Source organism: Vipera berus (genome assembly GCF_964194415.1).
Source record: "Vipera berus genome assembly, chromosome: 6".
NCBI lineage: Eukaryota > Metazoa > Chordata > Lepidosauria > Squamata > Viperidae > Vipera > Vipera berus.
In genome coordinates, this window is record NC_138208.1 from 24582363 (window position 1) to 24605375 (window position 23013).

Sequence of the window (23013 nt, forward strand, 5' to 3'; positions counted from 1 at the left end):
AGGCAGAGGGACTTATTCTGGCAACATAAGACCAAGCTTTAAGAACAAAAGCATACAGAGCCAGACAACAACAGACAGCAAATGCCTCCTCTGCAAAGAAGCTGAAGAAACAGTGATCCACCTAGTTACTGCTGCAAGAAGACTGCACAAAGTGACTACAAACAATGGCAAGACAAAGTAGCAAAAATGGTGCATTGGAATATCTGCACGAAATACCATTTGCCTGCAAGCAAGAGCTGTGGGACCATAAAGTAGACAAAATAATAGCAAATTAAGAAACTAACATGCTTTAGGATTTCAGAATTCAGAAAGACAAGTACCTGCCACATAACGCCCCAGATTTAACAACTGTTGATAAGAAAGACAAGAAAGTCTGATTAGTGGGTGTCGCAGTATTTATTTATTTAGTTATATTTATACCTGGAGACAGCGGAATAGAAGAGAATAGAAGAGAAAGAACTGGAGACAATAACAAAATACAAGATCTGCACATAGAAGTTTGAGGTAAAAAAACCTAATAGTACCTATAGTAATAGGCAATTTGGGTGCAAACCCAAAACAACAACTGGAGCACTACTTGAACACTGTAGGCATTGACAAAAATCATTGTCGATCAGTTGCAAAAGGCAGCTTTATGTGGAACCATTTTCATCATGAAACAATACCTTTAACACCATCAAACAACAATATCGGCCTATTCAAAGTCCTTGAGAAGGATTCTATAGATGGACAAAAATGCCAAATCCAGTCCAAACATTTGGCTGACTGTGTCACCAAACATAAACTGGAGTATGATAAGGAATCACTATAAAGACATAGGATCTTATGGGAGCAGATGATATTTCAGATAAGGGGTGTTTGCAAGATATAGTCTAAAAGGAGTCAAGATGGTGGCTTCAATAGTGTGATCAATGCCCTGCCTGTCTTTTTGTGTGTGACGTGCATAATGATGTGCAATGCACATTAAAAATAAGAGCTTCTATCACATAATTGTAGATCCATCATACCCTGTGGATAACTTGGGTCACAAATGAAGCCATAACAGACTATATCATATAACACTGTAAAACATGAAACATCTCCACAACCTGGTTAAAATAATAATCTTTAATAAAATAAGTGAAAAATGTTTCAATAATATTTCATTTTCTATAGCAGAGAATGTAGTTTTCCAAATGTTATTGACCCTTGAACTTTGGTTATGCTGGATTGGGCTGTTGGGATTTGTAATTCAGCAACATCTGGTCCTCCATATGTTTCTGTCCTGTGTAATATTATTATATTAGTCTGGTACTATAATAGTTAGCCAGTATTCATAGATATAAATCTAAATAAATAAACCTTTATTGTCAAAGTACAACATGTGTACATTGAGATTAGCTGAGCCTCCCCCCGTGCTCTCTCCCCCCAACACACAGTGACAACAAACCCTCCATCCCACCACACTATGTGCACCAACTACACCACACACCGGCCTCCCAAGTCAATTCTGCATAAGATTATGTCCCATTTAAAAGCCTAACAGCCCACGGATAAAAGCTATTTTTCAGCCTGTTGGTACGGCTGGCTATATTCCTATAACTCCTACCGGATGGTAGGAGAGTAAAGAGATACCGTCCAGGGTGTGAGTCATCCCTGAGAATCTTCCTCACTCTTCCAAGGCAGCGAGCCCTGGCAATGTCATCCAGTGGTGTCAGGGAACAGCCCACAATGTCTTGTGCTGTGCTCACTACCCTCTGTAATACTTTCCTATCCGCGGCTGTCAGACCAGCATACCAAACCACAATACCATACGTATTGTGAGTAGTATAAACTAGTATAAATCCTGAGCTGGCTATACCACCTTGCTATACCACCTATACCACCACTTTTATCTAGATTTACTGTAGTTTTACTTAGAGCCAGTTCCAAGGTCTTTAACTCAAACATGGAATCTGTTCAATGTTTGCAGCTGAATGGAGTTAAAAAAATAGGGCTGGAAGAAAAGGCAAATTTGGAACTGATATGAGAGCAGTACTGGATGGCCCCAGGTAAGATTGTTGAAACCAGCTTAAAAATGCACCTTGGAGCAAGAATTTGTCAATGGAGCTGACAACAGCCCCACCAAGTGGAAGTTTGTTGTTCAGTCTGATTGCTGAACAAGTTGCTGCTTTGGTCTCACTAAAGTCTCAGAAATCATTCAATAATAGCTTTTCTGTTGGAATAATACTCATACTCAATTGTAAAATCAGATAAACATTCTCTGATTCTTTGTGCCTCTGCTTCTATTCTTCTGCAAAATACTCAGGCTTTGTGAAAGTCATGATCTTTGAATGGAAAGAAGCGACAGTTATCTCTTCATTATCTCCCCAGGGTGAATTATATATTCTTGACCTGATAATATTTGCTTATCTTGCCTGATAGCTTCATATTGCTGATGTTTATAATATCATGCTTACACAAGACTAATATTTTAAAATCAAGGAATAAAATAAGGAGTCAAAATCTCCCCCCCCCATTTTCTCTTGATCCAAAAAATTACAATTGTCTGCATCTGTGATACTATTGAAAATGCAGGGGAAATATGAAGGCTGGGACTGGCTAAGATTTGTTCTGACAGTATGAGGTTAACTAGGCAAGAATCAAGAACCCTTGAACCTTTAGCTGTTATTATAAAGCAACCCTCAGATATCATTAGTATTGTTATTGGTATGTGTACAAATTATTTTTACAGGATGATAATTTGGCCATTTTGTATAAGTACTTTACTTCTTGTCTAATTTTATACAGGAAGTACAATATTTTGAAAATAATCTGGCTATTAAATTAACTGAAAAAAAATCTTATTTCCTTTAGGCTCTACTGTATCAACATATTTATGCAAAGAATTTGGTTTTGTGATTTCCATTGACTGTATAAATACTTGGGAGTTTATATTCTAATGATACTTCTAAATATGTAGAAATATGTCAAAACTTTTAGATTGGATTGAATGTAAATAGATCAATTAGGACACCATTATGTCTCTGGGTTAAAATTAATGTTAATAAAATGAATATTGTCTCCTGTCTGACTTATGACCTTAGAGGTATTCCAGTGTTGATATCAAAGAAATATTTTCTTCAGATTGATAGACTATTTAGGAAATGTATGTGGGTTAGTAGCTCACCAAGGCTTTCATTAGTTAAATTGAGATCATTATTGAGGGAGAGTGTGTTTAATTTATCTGATTTGCAAAAATATCATTGCGCTTATATTTTATCAGCCATAGGTACCTGGAGTAAAAATATACTAGAACATCATTCTTTGTAGACTATGTTGGAAAATTATTATTTATTCCCTTTGCGATCATGGCAGGTTTTGAGAACAACCTACGGTAGAAAAAATGTTTTATTTTCAGAAGTGTGAGCTATGAGAAATTTCTTTACCATATTGGGGTATAAAATAGGTTTTGATAATGAGACTCAAGAACATTTAACTTTTGGGAAAAAATCTATTTTAAAAATAGGGGTAATTTTTTTTAATAAAACGTGTTTTAATGGATTGTTTCATCTAATTTTGTTATTGTTGTGCACTTTTATATTTTGCCAGCATTATCTTGTAATTTTTGCTGCCTCTGTCTTTCCTGTGGTGTCACAATAAAGAAGAAATCTGGCCTCATCCCCTTGAGGCTACTGGTTCACGATGGCTAGTTTTAATCTAATATTGAAACAGACTACTGAAATGATTTCTATCCTAGAACCATAGAAACCAGATTTTTAAGGGAGTCCTACTAAAAAGACTATCTAAAAAATATTTATGGCAATGTTTGATCATCCTAGAATTTTGTATAATACAGAATAACAGAGATAGAAGAGACCTGTCCAATCTCCTGTTCAAGTAGGAGACCCTATATAATTCTAGACAAATGGCTGTCCAAACTCTTCTTGAAAATTTTCAGTAATGGAACACTCACAACTTCTGAAGGCAAGCTGTTCCACTTGTTAATTGTTTTTGCTGTTAGGAAATTTCTCCTTAGTTTTAGTTTGGATATCTCTTTGATAACGTTTCCATCTGTTAAATCTTGTCCTGTCCTCAGGTGCTTTGAAGAATAGGTTGACTCCCTCTTTTCTATGACAGACCATTTTAATAACAATGTACATGTAAAACAGACTCCCTCAATCTGGTAGTCCTCCAAACATAATATATATTACCCATTATTTTCATCCAGCACAAACAATGGGCATGACCTTGTTTACACTGAATGGTGTAGAAGCATTTTATATTGCTGAATATAAGTTAGTGATTGACTAACTTGAAATGGTTAGCTGATTTCTTCCACGGGCAAATTTAAATGGAATAAAAAAAAAGCTTGCTGGTCAATGGTCTGATTCGATGATAATTAACGAATAGATATATCTTCCTCTGATTTCCATAATTTTTAATGGCAGAATTTTGTCTCAAATTACTGAACTCCATCCAGTAATTTTGCCATTTTGAATAATTGTATTGAGAACTGGAGAAGCCCCTTCATTATGAAACTTGCTAGGCAAGTTTGGGTTAGTTATTATTTCTCAGTGTACTTTACCCCATGGAGTTTGTGATGAAAAAATAGGAGTAGAATAAAACCATGTTCATTTCTTTGAACTTCTGGAGGAAAGCTAGAGATCATGATAATACACTGTCAGAAACCCCTTCAATGTTTCTTTTTGGGGCTCTGCCATTCTAGTGGGAGGGGTGAGGCTTTCTCTGCTGGGAGGTGGGCTTGTGGATATATTTCCTCTACTTTGTTCTTCCTCAACTTTGATGTATCTCTTTGGGTGTGAAATGGGGAATGGAATGTGCCAGAGACCATCTGCCTTACCTCCATTCTGCTGCAAGATCTGGTTAAGCACCTGGGAACTGTCTCTTATTAGCTCCAGTTCCCATAACAAGTTCGCACCTGTGGATTGGCTGGATACGAACTGGACAGTTGGGACTCTGGGGTGGGGTTTTGTGAAATGAAAGTTTTAATGTAGAAATTTGTGTGGGAAAACTTTAGATCTTGCTTTGCTCTCTTGCTATCACTATCTCTGAATGAAAGTTCCTTTGGAAACAATGCTTGTTTCAAGAGTTCTGCTTTCTTGGAGATCATGTTTCTTGAAGGAGTAGTTGAGGCAGGACCTTACACTAATTAGCCATTTTATCATCATTTTAGTATTATGTTTTTACATTTCATAATGGCTTCTATGTAAGGGCCTTGATTGCTTTACATTAGCCACCAAATCTATCCCGAGTTTATCAAGGCCAAAATAGGATGCTGAAAAAGCTATGTTTGTGTTAGGTGAAAACAACCAGAACTACTAGTGAAGAATCTCAATAGTAGTTTTATTGCTCCTCAGCTATGTTCAAAAATGTTGCCAGACTGAGTGTATTCCCTTAGGAATGACAAGATAAAGCTTCAAGGATTCTGGGGGAAGTTCAGCCTGTGCCACTTACTGTGGTGAAAAGACTCTAGGCTTGGACCCCTCTTGATTTCTTCCTCAAGATCCCACCACACTTGGGAAGAATGTTGTTGTGATTCAGGGTCAGCCTGTGGGTTCGGCAGTTGGGTCGGATGACTCAGATGAGGGGGAGGAGGGGGGTGTTGAAGAAGAACTTGCTGATGATGGCTTGGAGGCTCCGCAGAGCCCCCAGCCAGGCCCCTCTTACTTGGTGGAGACCCAGCTGTGTGAGCCTGACAGTGTGGATGAAGATGACCCACAGCTGGCCCTGTTCAAGGACGCCCGACGCAGGAGGCAGTCAAGTAGGAGCAAGCAGAGAAAGGCTGTGGGACTTCTCGGAAGGAGGCAAAGAGAGGCCACGCCCTGAACTCTTATAAAGGGAGAGTTTGGGGGAGGGCTGGTTTGCTGAAAGCAACCGCTCCGATAGAGGATCAAAGCTCCGGTATCTTGTTTCATGTTTTGTTTGTTTGTGTAATAAATTTGGCAGACGTATTCCAGCCTCTGCCGTTTGTACAGGGGTTGCCTTTCTGCAAGGCCGGTAGCAGGCTGGTACAGAACAAATGTGATGTTTTCTCTTAACAAGTGTTTGTTTTAGTTACATCAATGCTGAATCAGAGAACCACTATAGACAATCAGAACTTTATGACAGTTCTAACGATGGGGGGTGAGGTGTTACCCCCCGTTGATAGGGCTCGCAACCTGGGCGTCCTCCTGGACTCACGGCTCAATTTTGAAGACCACATAGGAGCCGTGACCAGGGGGGCTTTTGCACAGGTTCGCCTGGTGCGCCAGTTGCGTCCCTATCTGGACCGAGACGCCCTACGCACAGTTACTCATGCGCTTGTTACCTCCCATCTGGACTACTGTAACACTCTCTACATGGGGCTGCCCTTGAAGACCACTCGGAGGCTTCAACTGGTGCAGAATGCGGCCGCGCGAGTTGTAATGGGGGTCTCCCGATACTCCCATGTAACACCTCTACTCCGCGAGCTGCATTGGCTTCCGGTTGCCCTCCGGGTGAAATTCAAGGTGCTGGTTATTACCTATAAAGCCCTACATGGCCTGGGTCTGGGCTATTTGAGGGAACACCTGCTGCCGGCATCAAACGCCCTTCGCCCAGTGCGCTCCCACAGGGAGGGTCTGCTCAGGGTGCCGCCGGTGAGAGATTGCCGGCGGGTGACACCCAGGGATAGGGCCTTCTCAGTGGGAGCGCCTGCCCTCTGGAACCAGCTGCCGGTGGAGCTGAGGACTGCCCCCGACCTCCGATCATTCCGCCGGGGCCTGAAGACCTGGCTCTTTGAGCTCTCGGGCCCAGGCTGAGGAGAAATTTTTAATTGGGGTTTTAAGTATACAGGGTCAATTTAATATTTTTTAATTTGTTTTTTTTTAACTTTTGTATGGTGGATTTTTTAATTTCCTGTAAACCGCCCTGAGTCCTCAGGGAATAGGGCGGTATATAAATGTAACTAACTAACTAAATAAATAAATAAATAATTGGTGCAATTTAGCTTGTAGCTGAAGGATTTAGAGGATTTATTTAATCCGTAGGAGAAAAGAAATTTAAGAAGTTCACTGAGGCATATATTGTATCCTCTGAAAATTAATGAAAAGGGCAGGGGGAATTCCCACCAGTTTATTGAATGCTTTTTTATTTCTGAAAATATTTTATATAATGTCAAATATAATTATTCAATTTTTTAAAATATATTCGCACAGGAAGGATGAGTGTAGAAGGTTACTGTGTGCTATGTTACATTAAGCTCTTCCATTCTTTGAAGCTGCTAAAGCAGAATTAAAACCATTGTCATGAAAATAATTTTGCATGCAAATAAAAATGCATCAGGAAGCTGGGAGATATTGAAGAAGGAAACTGCTTCAAACAATTTCTGTGCCAAGTTCATAGGACCCACATTCTGTGCATGGTAGCATTGCAAATATCCTGAGATGCATGTAGTCTAAATTTTGATAATGAATAAGATAGTAAGTAAATGGAAAAGAAGGAAAGAGAGTGACAGGAGCTTAGATACAAAACATGATATTCACAGATACTCTCTGCCCTATATTATCTTAATTTTCTAATGTTTATTTTAATTGTAGTGTATTAAATGGGAGAAACCAGGCTAGAACTAAACCGGGCTAGAACTACTAGTTTCTAGGGCTTCTATTAAGTTAACTTCATATAAGGCTCAAAGGCATTCCTGGAAAATACAGCAGGAGGCAGTTTCATTACAGTGCTTTGTTCAGAAATGTGCTTACCTGTTGGGGAAAAAAGAGACAAAAAAACAAAAACAAAGGAGTACTGGGACTTTAGAAGGAGGAAAGCAGGAGGCAACTGTCTATAAATACCTGAATGGTGGAATTACATCAGAGACACCAGATTGAAAAGGATTCTCTCTGTCCTATAAGAATATTGAAGGATGGATGGGTCAAAGTCTCATCATTGTGAAAAATGAAAGGGATAAGGGCCAAAAGCCTGGTTTTGTCTGTGGTTACCTCAATGTCTTCTCTCCTAGATTTAAAACTGGTCTCTTTGTTCTGGGATTCTGAAAGTCCCCAAAGGCTTACCTTGATATGCTACTATTTGAATTGAAAGGGCATATATCGAAACTAGGAAGTGCAATCACATTGCCATGGCCAGCATTTTTTTAACCATATCCTGTGGACAATCTTGCCTAAATGGCAAGGGAACACTTGTCATCAATGACAAATTAAAATCTGGAAAGCAATGATTTCTGGTTTTGCGTCATGGTGAGATGGATGCAAGAAGGCAGGGCTCTGCCTGATTTTTGCCCTGCTGGGGACCCTAAAAAGGACCTAAAGTCACCCTGAACAGGTGATGAAGAAGTGTCTCGTCGATCACAGAGAGACAGCAGTCTTTCCATTCAATCTGAGAAAAGCCCTCCAAACTGTCAGGGGAAAGACTGGCTACATTCCTATGGCCAGCCATTAGCTGCTGACAACCAAAGAAGAAAAGCACCAATTAACACATCATAAACATAATTTCCATGGGGGACAGAAATACACAATATTGAAGTGGAACTAACATAAAGCTATAATTTTGAAATTTGAAAACTGAGATAATTGTTAAGATTTTCTCTTTGAAAAAAAACATTGAGGTGAAACATAAGAAATCAATCCTTTGTTTTAAGACTGGAAAATGGATTTTGAATGACATCTAGTGGTGGATCTGAGTACAGCACTATAACTAGCTTCCTGCTTGCTTGGTGATTACTAGCCTAAGGGAGAACAGCTGGCAATAAAGGAAAACATTTTGGCATACTTATCTCCCTGATCTTGTTGGACTATGAATACCCACTGAGCTTGGACTTTTAATCTCAAGAGCTAATGGAAGAGAAAGAAAAACTTGACCTGTGATTATCTCTGGCTGGGAGAGACTTTTGAGCTGTTTTCAGGGACAATGAACATTTTGAACATTGTAAATTATAACCTTGACTTACTGACAATTTTTTGGATGCCTGAGACAAAAGATCATTATAAAATATTGCTTTTGGCACTGGACCTGTATTCTAAAATCTATTGAATTATAAAGGCTGCATATAAAGACCAGAAAGCTAGAGGAAACCTTGTTCTACTTTTACTGAGATTGGTGATATTAGAGGATCTCCAGGAATGATGCCTCAAGTAAAAACAAATACCTTTGAGAAGGAAATATACTCTATACTACAACTAATTCACCAAACAATTGTTGCATACAAAAAGGACATAAAAGGAAACTACAATGAGACTAAAATTAATTTAGACAATATAAATGAGCAAATTGCCAAATTAAATCTAGAAAGTTCCCAGACAATGACTACAATGTATGAACAAATAAACCAGAAATTGGAAAATGAAGCAGCGGAAAAGGACCTAGAGACAGAAGATATGCAAGAAGGGAAATATAAACTACCATACACAAATAAAATATTGCAGTGCTTACCCATAACAATGAAATTGTAAAAGACCCTTTACCATTTAAGCTTCCAAGATGCATCTGAAGAAGATTTTGGGGAATGTAACATAGAACTGTCAGGGGAAATGTTACAATTTGGGAAACAAAAGATGAAGGGAGAAATTGAGGGAGAAGAAAAGTGGGAATTGCTTAAGGAACGTAAGTGGGAGGAATTCCCCTCAAAAATACTCTACCTAAATTGTCTTCCTTATACCAAACAACTTTCATAAAAATAGAAAGAAAATTCCTGGGCAATTTAATTGCCTTGGCTTGGAAAGCTACTTGGCAAAGAAAGAAAGTGAGAGTTAGATTTAAAAAATAGATATGGGAAATATGAAAATAAGAGGAGGATTGGCATGAATAAAATTTTTAGCTATATAAATGTAATTAATATTGAGAAAATCATAACTGACAAAGATACTGGACTGTCCAGTACTGAATAGACTTATATTGAAGAAGGTAATGTTAAATATGTGAACCCAGACAACATGTTGTTTACTAGGCTCTAAAGATTGTAAGTAATTCTTAAAAATTAATAAAACTTTTTTTAAAAAAATCTGGACAGGAAACAATTTCAGATTTGCTACCCATCATAGCTGTTTTGTCCAGAGAATGTCCAAATGTAGTTACTGTTTCTGCCCCCGCCCCCCCGCCTCCAAAAGAGAAAAAAAGGGTCAATCCCATATAAGCAACACTGAAATTGGGATGAGCATTAGAGAGAGCTGGAGCATCAAAACAAATTTTCCAAAATAAGATATATTGTAAAAAAGGTTCTAATGTTGAGACAAAGCTAAATGCTGAAATGTAAATGAAAGATTAAAGCATCTGTTGATGAATGTGACAGCTGAATTATACCTATTCTGCTGGTTATAACTAATATGTGTGACCAAATAATGCAGGCATGCACCCAAGATAAGCAGATATACCTTATGATATAAAAGGATTATTTTAAGCTTTGGATCCCCTCAGTTAATACTTAGATATGACTTGAAATTGGGGGAAAATGGGTGAAAATTGCATTGAGTAATTGAATGCTAAATTAGCCCATTTTAAGAAACCATCTCTAATAAGATGCTTTAATCTACCAAATATATCCAATTAAAATAAGCAGTGGAAAGTCACTATTCTTGAAAAAAGTCTCTCCCCCAAGATTTGAGATCAAAGTCAATAGCAAAGGATAGAAAAACACATGTATTTCTAAAGAGAGAACAAAAAGCTGGAATAATTGGAATAACATCCAGATTAAACCATAATTTCATTCCATACAGCATTAACCTCTCAGGCTTCCTCCTTCCGTTATATATTCAAGATGGACAGTATTTAATATTTTATTGTCATGTATATGTAGGGGTGTGGGTCTATACATATGTTGTTTATAGTATGTTTTAGATGTGTGTCATGTATGTGTTTCACTTTGAGAGCAGGCAACTAAATTTCATTTTTGATGTGTGCTATCCCACAGTAAAAAATGACAATAAAGATTATCTTATCTAAAAACATTCAGAGTGGGGTTCCCTCTATTCTTAAAACATTTTGAAGTTATAGATCAGCAGTCAAATAATCAAGTTGGCTGATGATGTTCAACTGTTCAAGACCCCAAAAGATCTTTCCAAACTGGATGAATGAACAGCAAAATAGCAAATGTAGAACAGTGTAAGCAAGCCTGAAATTTTGCATGTTGGCATAAAATATCCAGATTTCAAATATATATTAATGGGAAATGAGCTCACTGTGCATGGCCAGGAAAAGAATCTTCATGCAACTATTTTAAAAGGTAAATACTATGCTTGGATTATTAAAAAAAACTCAGGAGGAAAATAAGAAATACTCTGTAAAAAACATGATATGGTGCTGACCACTAGTTTAGATGGTCCTTCCTTCCTTCCTTCCTTCCTTCCTTCCTTCCTTCCTTCCTTCCTTCCTTCCTCCTTCCTTCCTTCCTTCCTTCCTTCCTTCCTTCCTCCCTCCCTCCCTCCCTCCCTTCCTCCCTCCCTCCCTCCCTTTCATCGAACTACACTTTTATTTTTGTTATATGTTTGACTGTTAGTTCTGGTTCCTCTTCCTTAACTTCTTTTTGTGTGTGTGCGTGTGAGCAACATATTTTTACAGTAGTGACTCTCTTCTAAGTGCATTTGGATGGCATTTACCATAATGGAAGCTTAATCTTGTTTAAGACCTTCATGCACTATTCCTAAAACAAATATTAAACAACAATAAAAATGATTAATGAGATACAGTAATCCTCCCCCTTTAACTCTACAAAACTAGAATTCTTCCCATGAAATATCTCGTCCACAACCATCAAAGTCAACAGAATCCCTAGCTGATAATATGCATGCCCCAAGGTTTTGCTTCTGTCAGTGACACACCAGAATCTTTCCAAAAATAAGTAAATGTAGATTGTGACTTTAGCCTAAGGCTATGGAAATACTGATTGGCTGACAGTAGTTTTGAATTCTTGCCTCATTGTTTCTGCTTCAGGCTCCTTTTCTGGCAGGATTATTAAATCAAGACAGGTATGTGCCATGGTACTCAAAGTAGTGATGCTTCCTTTTCAAAAGCTCAGTTGATTCTTACTGCTTTCATTTTTCATTTAAGTTTAAGTTTAGCCTCAGAACGTAGCTTACAGCAATAAAGTGTACAAATAAATTATGTGCCTAGTATAACACTACACAATTTGTTATTTAAAACATTTTCAAAAATATTACTTTTTCTACTGTTCCTACAGTTTGTTATCATATTGGGTCTCAAGGTTTTAATCAGAAAAGCAATCAGCTTAAAGCTGTAAATTATACAGAGTTAATTTCTGAACACAATTTAAAGCAGTGTACTATTATTACAAAGGATCAGACATGTTGATTCTTCAATCACAGGAAATTTTGTATTTTACTATGTATATTTGTACTCTAGCTCTAATCAATCAAGTAGCTAGGACTTCCTTCTTCACTCTGCTGGAAATTTCCAGCATCATCTTTCTCTTGTCTCATTATGAATACAGCTTCAATTACCACTGTGCCATTTGTACTCTATTTGGCATCTTAAAATTAGGGCTACTGTAGCTGGAGTACAAAAATCCAGATAACCACTAGATGGTGGCAACCCCCCCCCAATAATTTCTGGAGCCATGTTATGATATCCTTACTTAAAATTCCTCCCTCCCTCCCTCCCTCCCTCCATCTAATTATTTAGTAAAATGCTATCCTACATTTTCTTTTTTCCTATTCATTTAAAACTACAACATAGCTGCTTAGGAATGAACTCTAAATGGCAAGGCCACAGCTGTACACAAAGTATAGTAGAAAAGACAGCAGCCACAAATTATTTATTTATTTAAATTGTATGCTGCCCATGTCACCGATATAGCGACTCTGGGTGGCTTACAGTATAACAAAAAGTTTAAAAAGTACTATAGATCAATTGAAATTAGAAGAATTAAATAGAAAAGCTATTTAAGTGGGGATCCTCTCTACCCAGTCAGCCACCCCACAAATTAGAAAGCCCCAGTTGGGCCCAGACCAAGGGGCAGAACCAAGTTTTCAGCTCCTTACAGAGGTCCAGGGGTGTGGGGCAGACTTCACTCCAAAAGGAGAATATTATAGAGAGGGCAAGGGCCACAACAGAAAATCCTCCTTTCCTGGACCCCACCAGCTGAAATTCTTTGGCAGATGGGATCCGAAGTAGGTCCTTTCTGTTGGAATGAGTGAGGAAGGCTAGTCCCATCAGGGTGAGACCTCAGATAGCCTGGAGCCTGGCCATAGAAGGCTTTAAGGTGATGACCAACACCTTGAACTGGATCTGGAAGCAAAAATGACAACCACTGCAGCCATTGTTACATGTGCCACCCAAGGGATCTCCAGAACTGTCTGTGCCACTGTATTCTGTAGCAATATTAGCTTCTGAATATTCTTCAAGGGTAACCCCATATACAGCATGTTGCAGTAATCTCACCAGGATAATGGATATGGTAGATTTCAATGATGGGATCTAAGTTCCATGTTTTCTTATGTCTGTCTTTTTTGGCAATAACCTGGGCAAGACCTGGATTGTAGCTAGGAATCCTGGTGGGAATAGTAGATAGGTCATTTGCATTTTTCTCTTTTCCTTTTCTTATTCCTGCCCAAAGGTCATATGACAGAAATATGCAATGTTTTATTAGTGAAACACTTCTCTTTAAAGATGAGTCAGCAGAATAAATACTTTATTAGTGAAACACTTTTCTTTGTAGATGGGTCAGCAGAATATGAGCATGACCAAATTTGGCCAACTCTAATGTACTCATTTTGGTTTGCAAGCTGTTCATGGTTAAATGCATGCTCCCTCACAGAACTCTGAAAATGGAATAGAGTGAAATTAAAAGAGCAACACTATAATGTAATAACCTCCAACAATGTTTGGCTGTTATTCGGCTGTTTTTGTTTTTGTTTGAAATCAGTTCTGATTCCAGAAATGGCTTAAAGCAGATTTATGTAGATGAGAACTCTTCATGGTGCCTTTCAACTTCTTCACGGGGAGCACAATTTTATATGGGTGCCGGTTTGGATGTCACACTATTTATGTCAAGTCTGAAGATTCTCCAGAGAGTGCACTATCTTTGCCACTATATATTTTATGTATGCATGAACATTTTCATTTTCATGCTTGGTTAGCAGCTTATTGAGATATCAGTGACAGCATGTTTTCCTCTTCGCATGCTCATGTGGACCTGCGCATATTTTTGTGCAGCTTAAAATGCCAACTATTCTGACAAAGGATAGGAAGTGGGGAGATGAAAGGTTTACTACTGTAGAATCCAAAGAGAACCAAATACTGTTAGTATAGGTTTTCCCCCCATTTGTTTTGATTCTTGTAATTTTAATTCATGTTTACATTTATAATCATTGAATGTTTGTCTTATTTTGATGTAAGTTGTTCAGAGTCACCTAAACCATGAAATGAGCAGTAAATAAATTTTATATAAATATAAAAATAAACAGCCTGTCCTTCATTAATTTTAATATGGAACATTCATTTCTCTCAGTTTATTTTTTGTATAAATGGCATGTGGTGGACAATAACAGCAACAACAAGAAGAAGAGAAAATAGCCTAGTGGTGGCAAATTTGTTAAAAAGTAGAATAGAATTCTTTATTGACCAAGTGTGATTGAACACACAAGGAATTTGTCTCTGGTACATAAGCCCTCAATGTACAATGCAAGTAACAAGTGATAAATCATGATCATAATCATAAAATACAATCATCATAAATCATAAGATACAAATTCAGTGATAGTCATAGGATACTAAATAAGGAAACAACATAAATCATAATAGGATACTAAATAAAGACAATCAACATAAAAAGTATTTTTAGTACTTTAGTACAAAGTAGCTCACTCAAGCAAGTTAGCCAAGTCTCTTATTACAAATAATAAAAGTAAGCTCCACAATTTAATAAGTCTTGTGTGAATTACATTACAGTGTCTAAGAACACTCCAATCACTGAGCTTCAACACAATTATTACCCCCCGTAGATAGGGCTCGCAACTTGGGAGTCCTCCTAGATTCGCGGCTTACCTTGGAAGATCACATGGTGGCCGTGACTAGGGGGGCTTTCGCCCAGGTTCGCCTGGTGCGCCAGTTGCGGCCCTATCTAAGCCGGGATGATTTATGCACGGTCACTCACGCGCTCGTGACCTCTCGTCTAGACTACTGCAACGCTCTCTACATGGGGCTTCCCTTGAGGACCACCCGGAGGCTCCAACTGGTACAGAATGCAGCCGCGAGAGTTGTGTTGGGAGTTTCCCGATACTCCCACGTGACACCTCTGCTCCGTGAGCTGCATTGGTTGCCAGTTGTCTTCCGGGTGAGATTCAAGGTGCTAGTAATGGTGTTCAAAGCCCTCCATGGCATGGGGCCGGAGTACCTCAGGGAACATCTGCTGCCGGCATCAAGCTCCCTGCGCCCTGTGCGTTCCCACAGAGAGGGCCTCCTCAGGGTGCCACCGGTCAGAGAATGCCGTCTGGTGGCCCCCAGGGGGAGATCCTTCTCTGTGGGCGCCCCGGAGCTATGGAACCAGTTACCGGTTGAGCTCCGGACGGCGCCCGATCTGCGCTCCTTTCGCCGCGATCTGAAAACATACTTGTTCGAGCAAGCCGGCCTGGCCTGAGGGGGGATTGGTGGGGTTTTTTTATCATTCTTATTGGGGTTTTTTTACTATGTATCAATTGTATTTTAATCGGGCATGCATTTAATTATCTTTTAATTTTTGTAAATTTCTGTGTTTTATTCTTGCCCTGTACACCGCCCTGAGTCCTTCGGGAGAAGGGCGGTATAGAAATGATAATAAATTAAATTAAATTAAATTTCTAAAGAAATATGAGGGCACAATATAATCTCACCCAATAATCAATACCAGCAGTACACACATATCTGCACGTATAAGATATTTTTGGAGTATTTTTCTTCAGTATTTCCTGTGCCAGTCCACATGCTCTCTTCATGTAAAAAGGTACACAGCTGAAGGTTCATCAGGGAACTGGTGGGAGAAATTGGGGTACCAAATTTCTTATTAGGTCACTGAACTAAAGCACTTGATTCTAGTTGGACCAGTTCTTGATGTTTTTTGTGAAGTGTGAATTGAGTTCACATAACCAAACAACACTTCCTCCTCCTCCTCCTGCCCTTGATAACAGTGGTATTAGTGTTGGAATTCTAGCTTTGCATATGCTTTGTTCTGGTTTCCTTGACACTGCTTTAGATCAAGAAGCCAACTTTTAGAACTGGTATGCAAAATAATTACAGTTACTAGTCATGTACATGTTTTGTGTGCAAAAAGCATCAGGTTTAATTATTGCCAACTGTTTTAGAGGTAAAAACATGCACTTAGAATTGGCTGTGGTGACTAGTGCAGCTATTACAGACTAGGAATAACTGTGTGAGTTTCCTGTGCTAGCAATCTGTCTTCTGCATTATCAACCTACTTCAGCTTCTACCTTATCTTTAAAGGCTGCAGTATATAGAACATTGTGTGTGGTATGATAGTCAGGCTATAAATTGCCATCTTTAAGACTTCTGTTTAGGTGATGCTATAATCACTGCATTTTGTGAAACTGGGAACATGAACTTCCCCAAGCTGTTTGAGCAAAAGGATACCAGGAGGACCCTCAAATCATGACTATTCCTTCTGTGGAACATGGTCCTATCTAGACCAACTCAGACAGCTATTCCTGGAGAGCCAAATTTGTTAGCATCTCAGTCATCCTTGGGTTTAGTCTTAGCTTGTCTTGTTGCCTTCATTTCCTGACAGCCTCCAGACAAAAATCAAAACTTCCATAGCATCACCAGTGCATTTTGATACATTGAGGTATAATTGAGTGGCACCCATTACTAATGACATTTAACTTCATACTGACTGATACCTTCTGTTGGCAGTTCCTTACGAGCTGTGGTAGCACAGTGCTTAGAATGCAGTATTGCAGGCTAATTCTGCCAACTTTCAGCAGTTCAATTCTCACTGGCTCAAAGTTGACTCAGCTTTCCAGACTTCCAAGGTCAGTAAAATGAGGAGCCAAATTGTTGGGGGCAATATGCTGACTGCGTTTAGAAGGGAGTGTAAAGCACTATGAAGTGTTATATAAGTCTAAGTGCTATTGCTTATAGACATTAAATAATTCTATATGCAAGAGGAAACCCAGCTCTATAGTACTTCATAGGACTGAAGTCTCAGAATTAGTCACTTTTCCCATTTAATTATAACTGGAACTGCCTACTCATGTAGAAGCAGAACCACCAAAAATAATGGCTACAGCCTTCTATCTTGGTGGTAATTGAGAAGATACTATGGTTGCTGCTATTGCATAATGCCAAAAGGTGCAATAACCTGGAAGATTAAGTTCCCTTCATCCAGATCCCACCAAAGGTCCTCTATTAGAATGTCCCATGCTGTTTACATCCTATGCCCTTGTTCTAGAATCCTCTGTAGTTCATTCCCTACCACTGTGTCAGCAATGTTCCCTAAAAAGAAAATATAGAGACAAGGTGGGAATTGTTAAAAAAAGACACCTTTTCCAAAAAGGAACATATCATCACCTCTTTCAAGGCTAATGGAAGCCACATTCAATCCATCTGGCTCTCTGAAGATGCTAGGAGCTGCACAGGTATACAGGTGGCAGAGCTCATACTACAAAATATCCTATTGCTTGCCTTGAGTTTCACAAACTTTCCAAGGAGCCACTTAACTTCTAAACTGAGATAGTTGCATTGATTATCAGTTGCTTTCAAAGTGAATTTAAAGTCCTCAATTTTGTGTACATATACTTCCATGGCTTTGTATCCAATTATCTCCATGACTTCTTAGCTATGATCAGTCCATTCTTCACTCTCAGGTCTTCAATTGAGCACTTTTTGCAGATCCTACCACAGATACAATTGATACTAAAAATAAATTCTGTTTTATGTAGAACAAGCTGTTAGGTTTGACCCACCTTTTGCTATAGTTAATGAGGAACATATACCAAGTGCTTTTACAGTTTTAGATTTTATTTTGCTCCCTGTATATGTTTGTGTGTATATTCATGTATGCATCTCTATATCTGGAGATATCTGTCTGTCTCTCAAAATTAAATAAGTTGTGAATTTGGAAGCAGCAACACTTGTGTTTGTAAGCAAAATATGCCAAATAACCCTCACAGCCTAGTGTGATGTTGTTTTGCAGATAAATTTCATTTAACTACTCACTCCAGCTGCATTCTGTCTAAGATTAGATCATGAGTAACCATTTTACACTTAACATGCAAGAAGTGTAACAAGATTAAAGCATACTCTTCCATGGCATATGCACAATACCGGGTTTTTATGTGTTTTTTGTTTTTTCCAGTAAATGAAGCTGAGAATATGAGAGTCAGTTTTAGCTCACTAAAGCTATCTATTGTCCTGACAGTTCAACAAAAGGGGGAAAAAACTGACTCACAAATGGAGGATTATGCCCTTGTTAAACAGAAAGATAGAACTTTGTTTATGGTAAATGGAGACCTGATTAACTTCATGCTACCAGAAATAATACTTGCAAAAATGTTTTAGAATAAGGTAAAGGTAATTTAATTTTAATTTAATTTAATTTAATAACATTTATATACCGCCCTTCTCCCTGAGGACTCAGGGCGGTTCACAGGGCAGAATAAAATAGCAAATACAAACATTAAAAAAAAGATTAAACAATTGCCCTAGTTAAGACAATGGAAATACAGTGCTAAAAACCCCAAGAAAAATTAAAAGACCAAAGATAAAACAACCCCAGCAATCCCCATCAGGCTAGGCCAGCTTGTACAAACAGAAATGTCTTAAGATCGCGGCGAAAGGAGCGAAGATCGGGCGCCATCCGGAGCTCTACCGGTAGCTGATTCCACAGCTCCGGAGCGCCCACAGAGAAGGATCTCCCCCTGGGGGCCACCAATCGACATTCTCTGATCGGTGGCACCCTGAGGAGGCCCTCTCTGTGGGAACGCACAGGGCGCAGGGAGCTTGATGCCGGCAGCAGATGTTCCCTGAGGTACTCCGGCCCCATGCCATGGAGTGCTTTGAACACTGTTACCAGTACCTTGAATCTCACCCGGAAGACAACTGGCAACCAATGCAGCTCACGGAGCAGAGGTGTAACGTGGGAGTATCGGGAGACTCCCAACACCACTCTCGCGGCTGCATTCTGTACCAGTTGGAGCTTCCGGGTGGTCCTCAAGGGCAGCCCCATGTAGAGAGCGTTGCAGTAGTCCAGACGAGAGGACACGAGCGCATGAGTGACCGTGCATAGATCATCCCGGCTAAGATAGGGCCGCAACTGACGCACCAGGCGAACCTGTGCGAAGGCCCCCCTAGTCACAGCTCCTATATGGTCTTCTAAGGTGAGCCGTGAATCTAGGAGGACCCCCAAGTTGCGAGCCCTATCTAAAGGTTCCCCCGCACATGCGTGCTAGTCATTTCTGACTCTAGGGAACGGTGCTCATCTCCGTTTCAAAGCCAAAGAGCCAGCGCTTGTCCGAGGACGTCTCCGTGGTCATGTGGCTGGCATGACTAGATGCCAAAGGCGCATGGAGCACTGTTACCTTCCCACCGTAGTGGTCCCTATTTTTCTACTTGCATTTTTACGTGCTTTCAAACTGCTAGGTTGGCAGAAGCTGGGACGAGTAACAGGCGCTCACTCTGTTACGCGGCACTCGAGATTCGACCCGCCAAACTGCCGACCTTCTGATCGACAAGCTCAGCGTCCTAACCCACTGATCCACCGCGTCCCTGTTTTAGAATAAACTAATGCAAAAACTCCTTTTTATTTTTTTATTTTTTTGAAATATTAGGTTATCTGAAAAGTATAGAGGAAATGCCACTGTCAGTTACCAGGGATACAGGAACAAAAGGTGTTCACTTTTTTTTTCTTATAATGCACTTAAATCTGTCAGATACATAGAGCAACTACTACCTAAAATGATTTTACAAGAAAGGAACTCATGCATAAAATGACAGGCAAAAATTATAGTAAGAATTTCCTTTTCAACTTCTATTCAAAAACCAATACAACATTCATAAAGGATCTGCTTGGTATATATCAACCAGTGTTGGAGCATATATGGCTCAGATGTTGCTGGCTAGGCTACATGGGACCTGGGATTAAGAATTACAATAAATAATCCTTGTGAATCCTTATGGAAGTGCATTTTGATGTTTTGCTCCCATGGGATTCTGAATGGGATGGCAGCTAGCTAGTATGATTTTTTTTAATCTTTCCCCATAGGAATAATCCGTTGAGGGGCTAGATATATTGGACTTTCCTTATCACAGATATTCATACAAATCTACTGAATATTCTCTTTAGGGTAGGGTTAAACAATGTTATACAAATGCAGAAACAAAGTAATACTAAACAAAAAAAAACCCTGAAAGCTGGAGATAAGTAAAAGAAATGAAATCTAACTACATAAGTGAAAAAATCTAACTAAACAACTTTTCTTATATCTATTAATATCTTTTTATCTGTAAACATTCTTCCACCAACTCACACACTGCTTTTTGTCCTAGACGTCTCCTTTGTGAAGTTCTCACCATGCAAGTACAATTTTTTGTCTTTCCCTTTTTTTCATTCTCCTCATTCTGCCTTCACACATATGTTTTGCAATTTGGTATTCATTTTCTTTATAAAATCAAATTTTCTCAACTTACTTCTTTGGTATTGGTCACTTTTTTATTTAGTCCACATTCTTTAAAAACCTATCTATCCTTTCTTTTTTATTTCTTTGCTGGAAATCAAAGGACATAGAATAATAGGGTTGGAAGGAATCTTGGAGGTGTTGTAGTCCAACCCCCTGCTTAAGGAGAAGACCCTACAACATTCTGGACAAAGGGCTGTCCAGTTTCTTCTTGGTTCTCAGGAAACCATATGGCATAATCTGCAAACAATACAGAGTACATTCAGGCTGTCTGAAGAGCCATCTCATCCCAATGAGACTAACCTGTCCCACTTGTTCTTCTCTCTAGTGGAAGAGTCCTATTTTAGATCCTATACCATTTGGCTAGCAGGTCCAGGAGAAAAGCCTTTTTTGCTCCCTCCCCCCCTCTGGAATATTTTCCCTCTGGAGGTGAAGTCACCCCCACACTCCTGGCCTTCCAGAAGAGCCAGAAAACCTGGCCATGCTGTCTGTCCTGGTACTCTGATAAGGGCATGCTACATTGGGGGTGGCTGTTCCGCACTTCCATGTTGCCCGTCCCATTGATTTTTACTTTCCTATTCAATCCTCTTAATTATAATAATTTTGTATTTCCTCTTTTACCTTTTTATCATATTGTAAGCTATCCAGAATTGCTGTAACAAATTGGCAGCATAGGAATTTAAAAATAAACAAACAAACAAATAAATAAATAAATACATTCCCTGACCAATACTCCTCTACCATTATCCTAAGTATCCTGTATACTTGTATCCATAAATACATTGAACAACATTTTTGTCAGTGTGGAATTATTCACAAATCTTATTCTTATGTGTTTTAATTTACCATATACTGTTCTTATTGAATTCATAAGAATTCATACACCTTCAATATTATCCATCCATATTAATGCAAAACATCTGTGATTTAAGTCAATTCACTTTATCATATGTTTTGTGTAACTTATAAACTTAGCTGTGAGGACATACCAGAATGCAAAATACAAGAGAATAATAAGACCATAGGTAATAAAATAGCAAAACTAAAAGAAAATGCAATTCGTATTTCTGCATCACCCCTGCAATTTACCCCAATCAATTCTACACATACAATTCTTAGATGTGCTATTTTATTCAGATAAAAAGCTGAATTGTGTGTAATGCTATAATAGGGTATGAGAATAACCTTGAGAAATAACCTTGAGAAACAAGAGGAAGAGCTGCAGCCTAGACAAAGGGAGATAAATAAAATCTGAGTCCAAAGCAGGAATGGAATTTGAGAAAGTCTCTCAGGATTGATCCTCACTATTTTTTTGGAATGTAAAGCCAGAGATAGGAGAAGTGCATTTGTACTTGCAAGTATCTGTTACTGTAACTTTATAATAAAAATAGAATGTATAAAGTTGGTTTTCTGATCTGGACTACCTGAAAGGGTTGACAAATATTTGGTTTCTGAGCATGCATAAAATATATTGTTGTAGTGTATGAATCCCAGTGAGCTGTTTGTCTGATGTGCAGTGTGGTTCAGAAAATTGTTCCCTTTCTTTACTATATAGCTGGTTTTCTCTAAATCCACAAACATAAACACACTCCTGACATCCATACATGTCTCTGATCTGTACAATTTCTGGCCACCATTCGCTCTTCCCAAATCTTGCTCAAAGTCATCTGTTACACCTTTTAGCCAGAATTTTGTTAAACACATTCCAGATTAGGCATCTATTTGTTTGTAATCATTCACAATGTTGCATAATTTTCCCCAAATCTCATATCCAGTTCTTTTGTTACCATTTACTGATGATAATGAAAAGCCACATGCAACTGTCACCAGCCTATGAACTATGAACCCACAACTAGTTTCATAGGCAACTGCAAGCATATAGTACCAGTTCATACTTCCTGGCAAACATTTTAACTCTTTGACTCATACTTAACCTTAGACCTTCACTTCCATGCATGTATTTGGTATCTGCATTTCCCAAGATTGGATCACCATGTTTCAGTTTTGTTACATACTTTCACTTTTCTTCTAATGTCCCTTCCTCCCTTCTTTCCTTTCTCTTTCTATGGCACACACACACACACACACACACACACACACACACACACACTCTTTATATCATGTCACACAAATTTCATTCCTTTACTTCATTCATACTTCACGTACATTCAAGAGTCAATTATTTATACCCTGTGGTTATTAGCAGATGCGCTCATGAATACTGAGGTTCTACTTTGGTCAATACACACTTTGCATTATCCTTTTTAGTAAGGAGGAGGAATAAATCAGGTTATCATTCTTATACATGCCTATGCCATATACACAAAGCATGTTAAAATAATGGCAAAATATCAATTTGGCACATTTTGGCTGATATACATAAGCCCAATCAAAGCCCAGTTTTATCCCATGCCAGCTGGGAACACTAATGTAAATACTACCTTGCAAG

At 38.8% G+C, this 23013-nt stretch overlaps 1 protein-coding gene across 1 annotated transcript in view; it reads right to left on the reverse strand.

Moving 5' to 3' along the window:
- The window catches only part of KCND2 (potassium voltage-gated channel subfamily D member 2), a gene marked incomplete at its 5' end in the record, with an annotated part of 331962 nt that overhangs the window by 48742 nt on the left and 260207 nt on the right, over nt 1-23013 (reverse strand). The window lies entirely within an intron of this gene.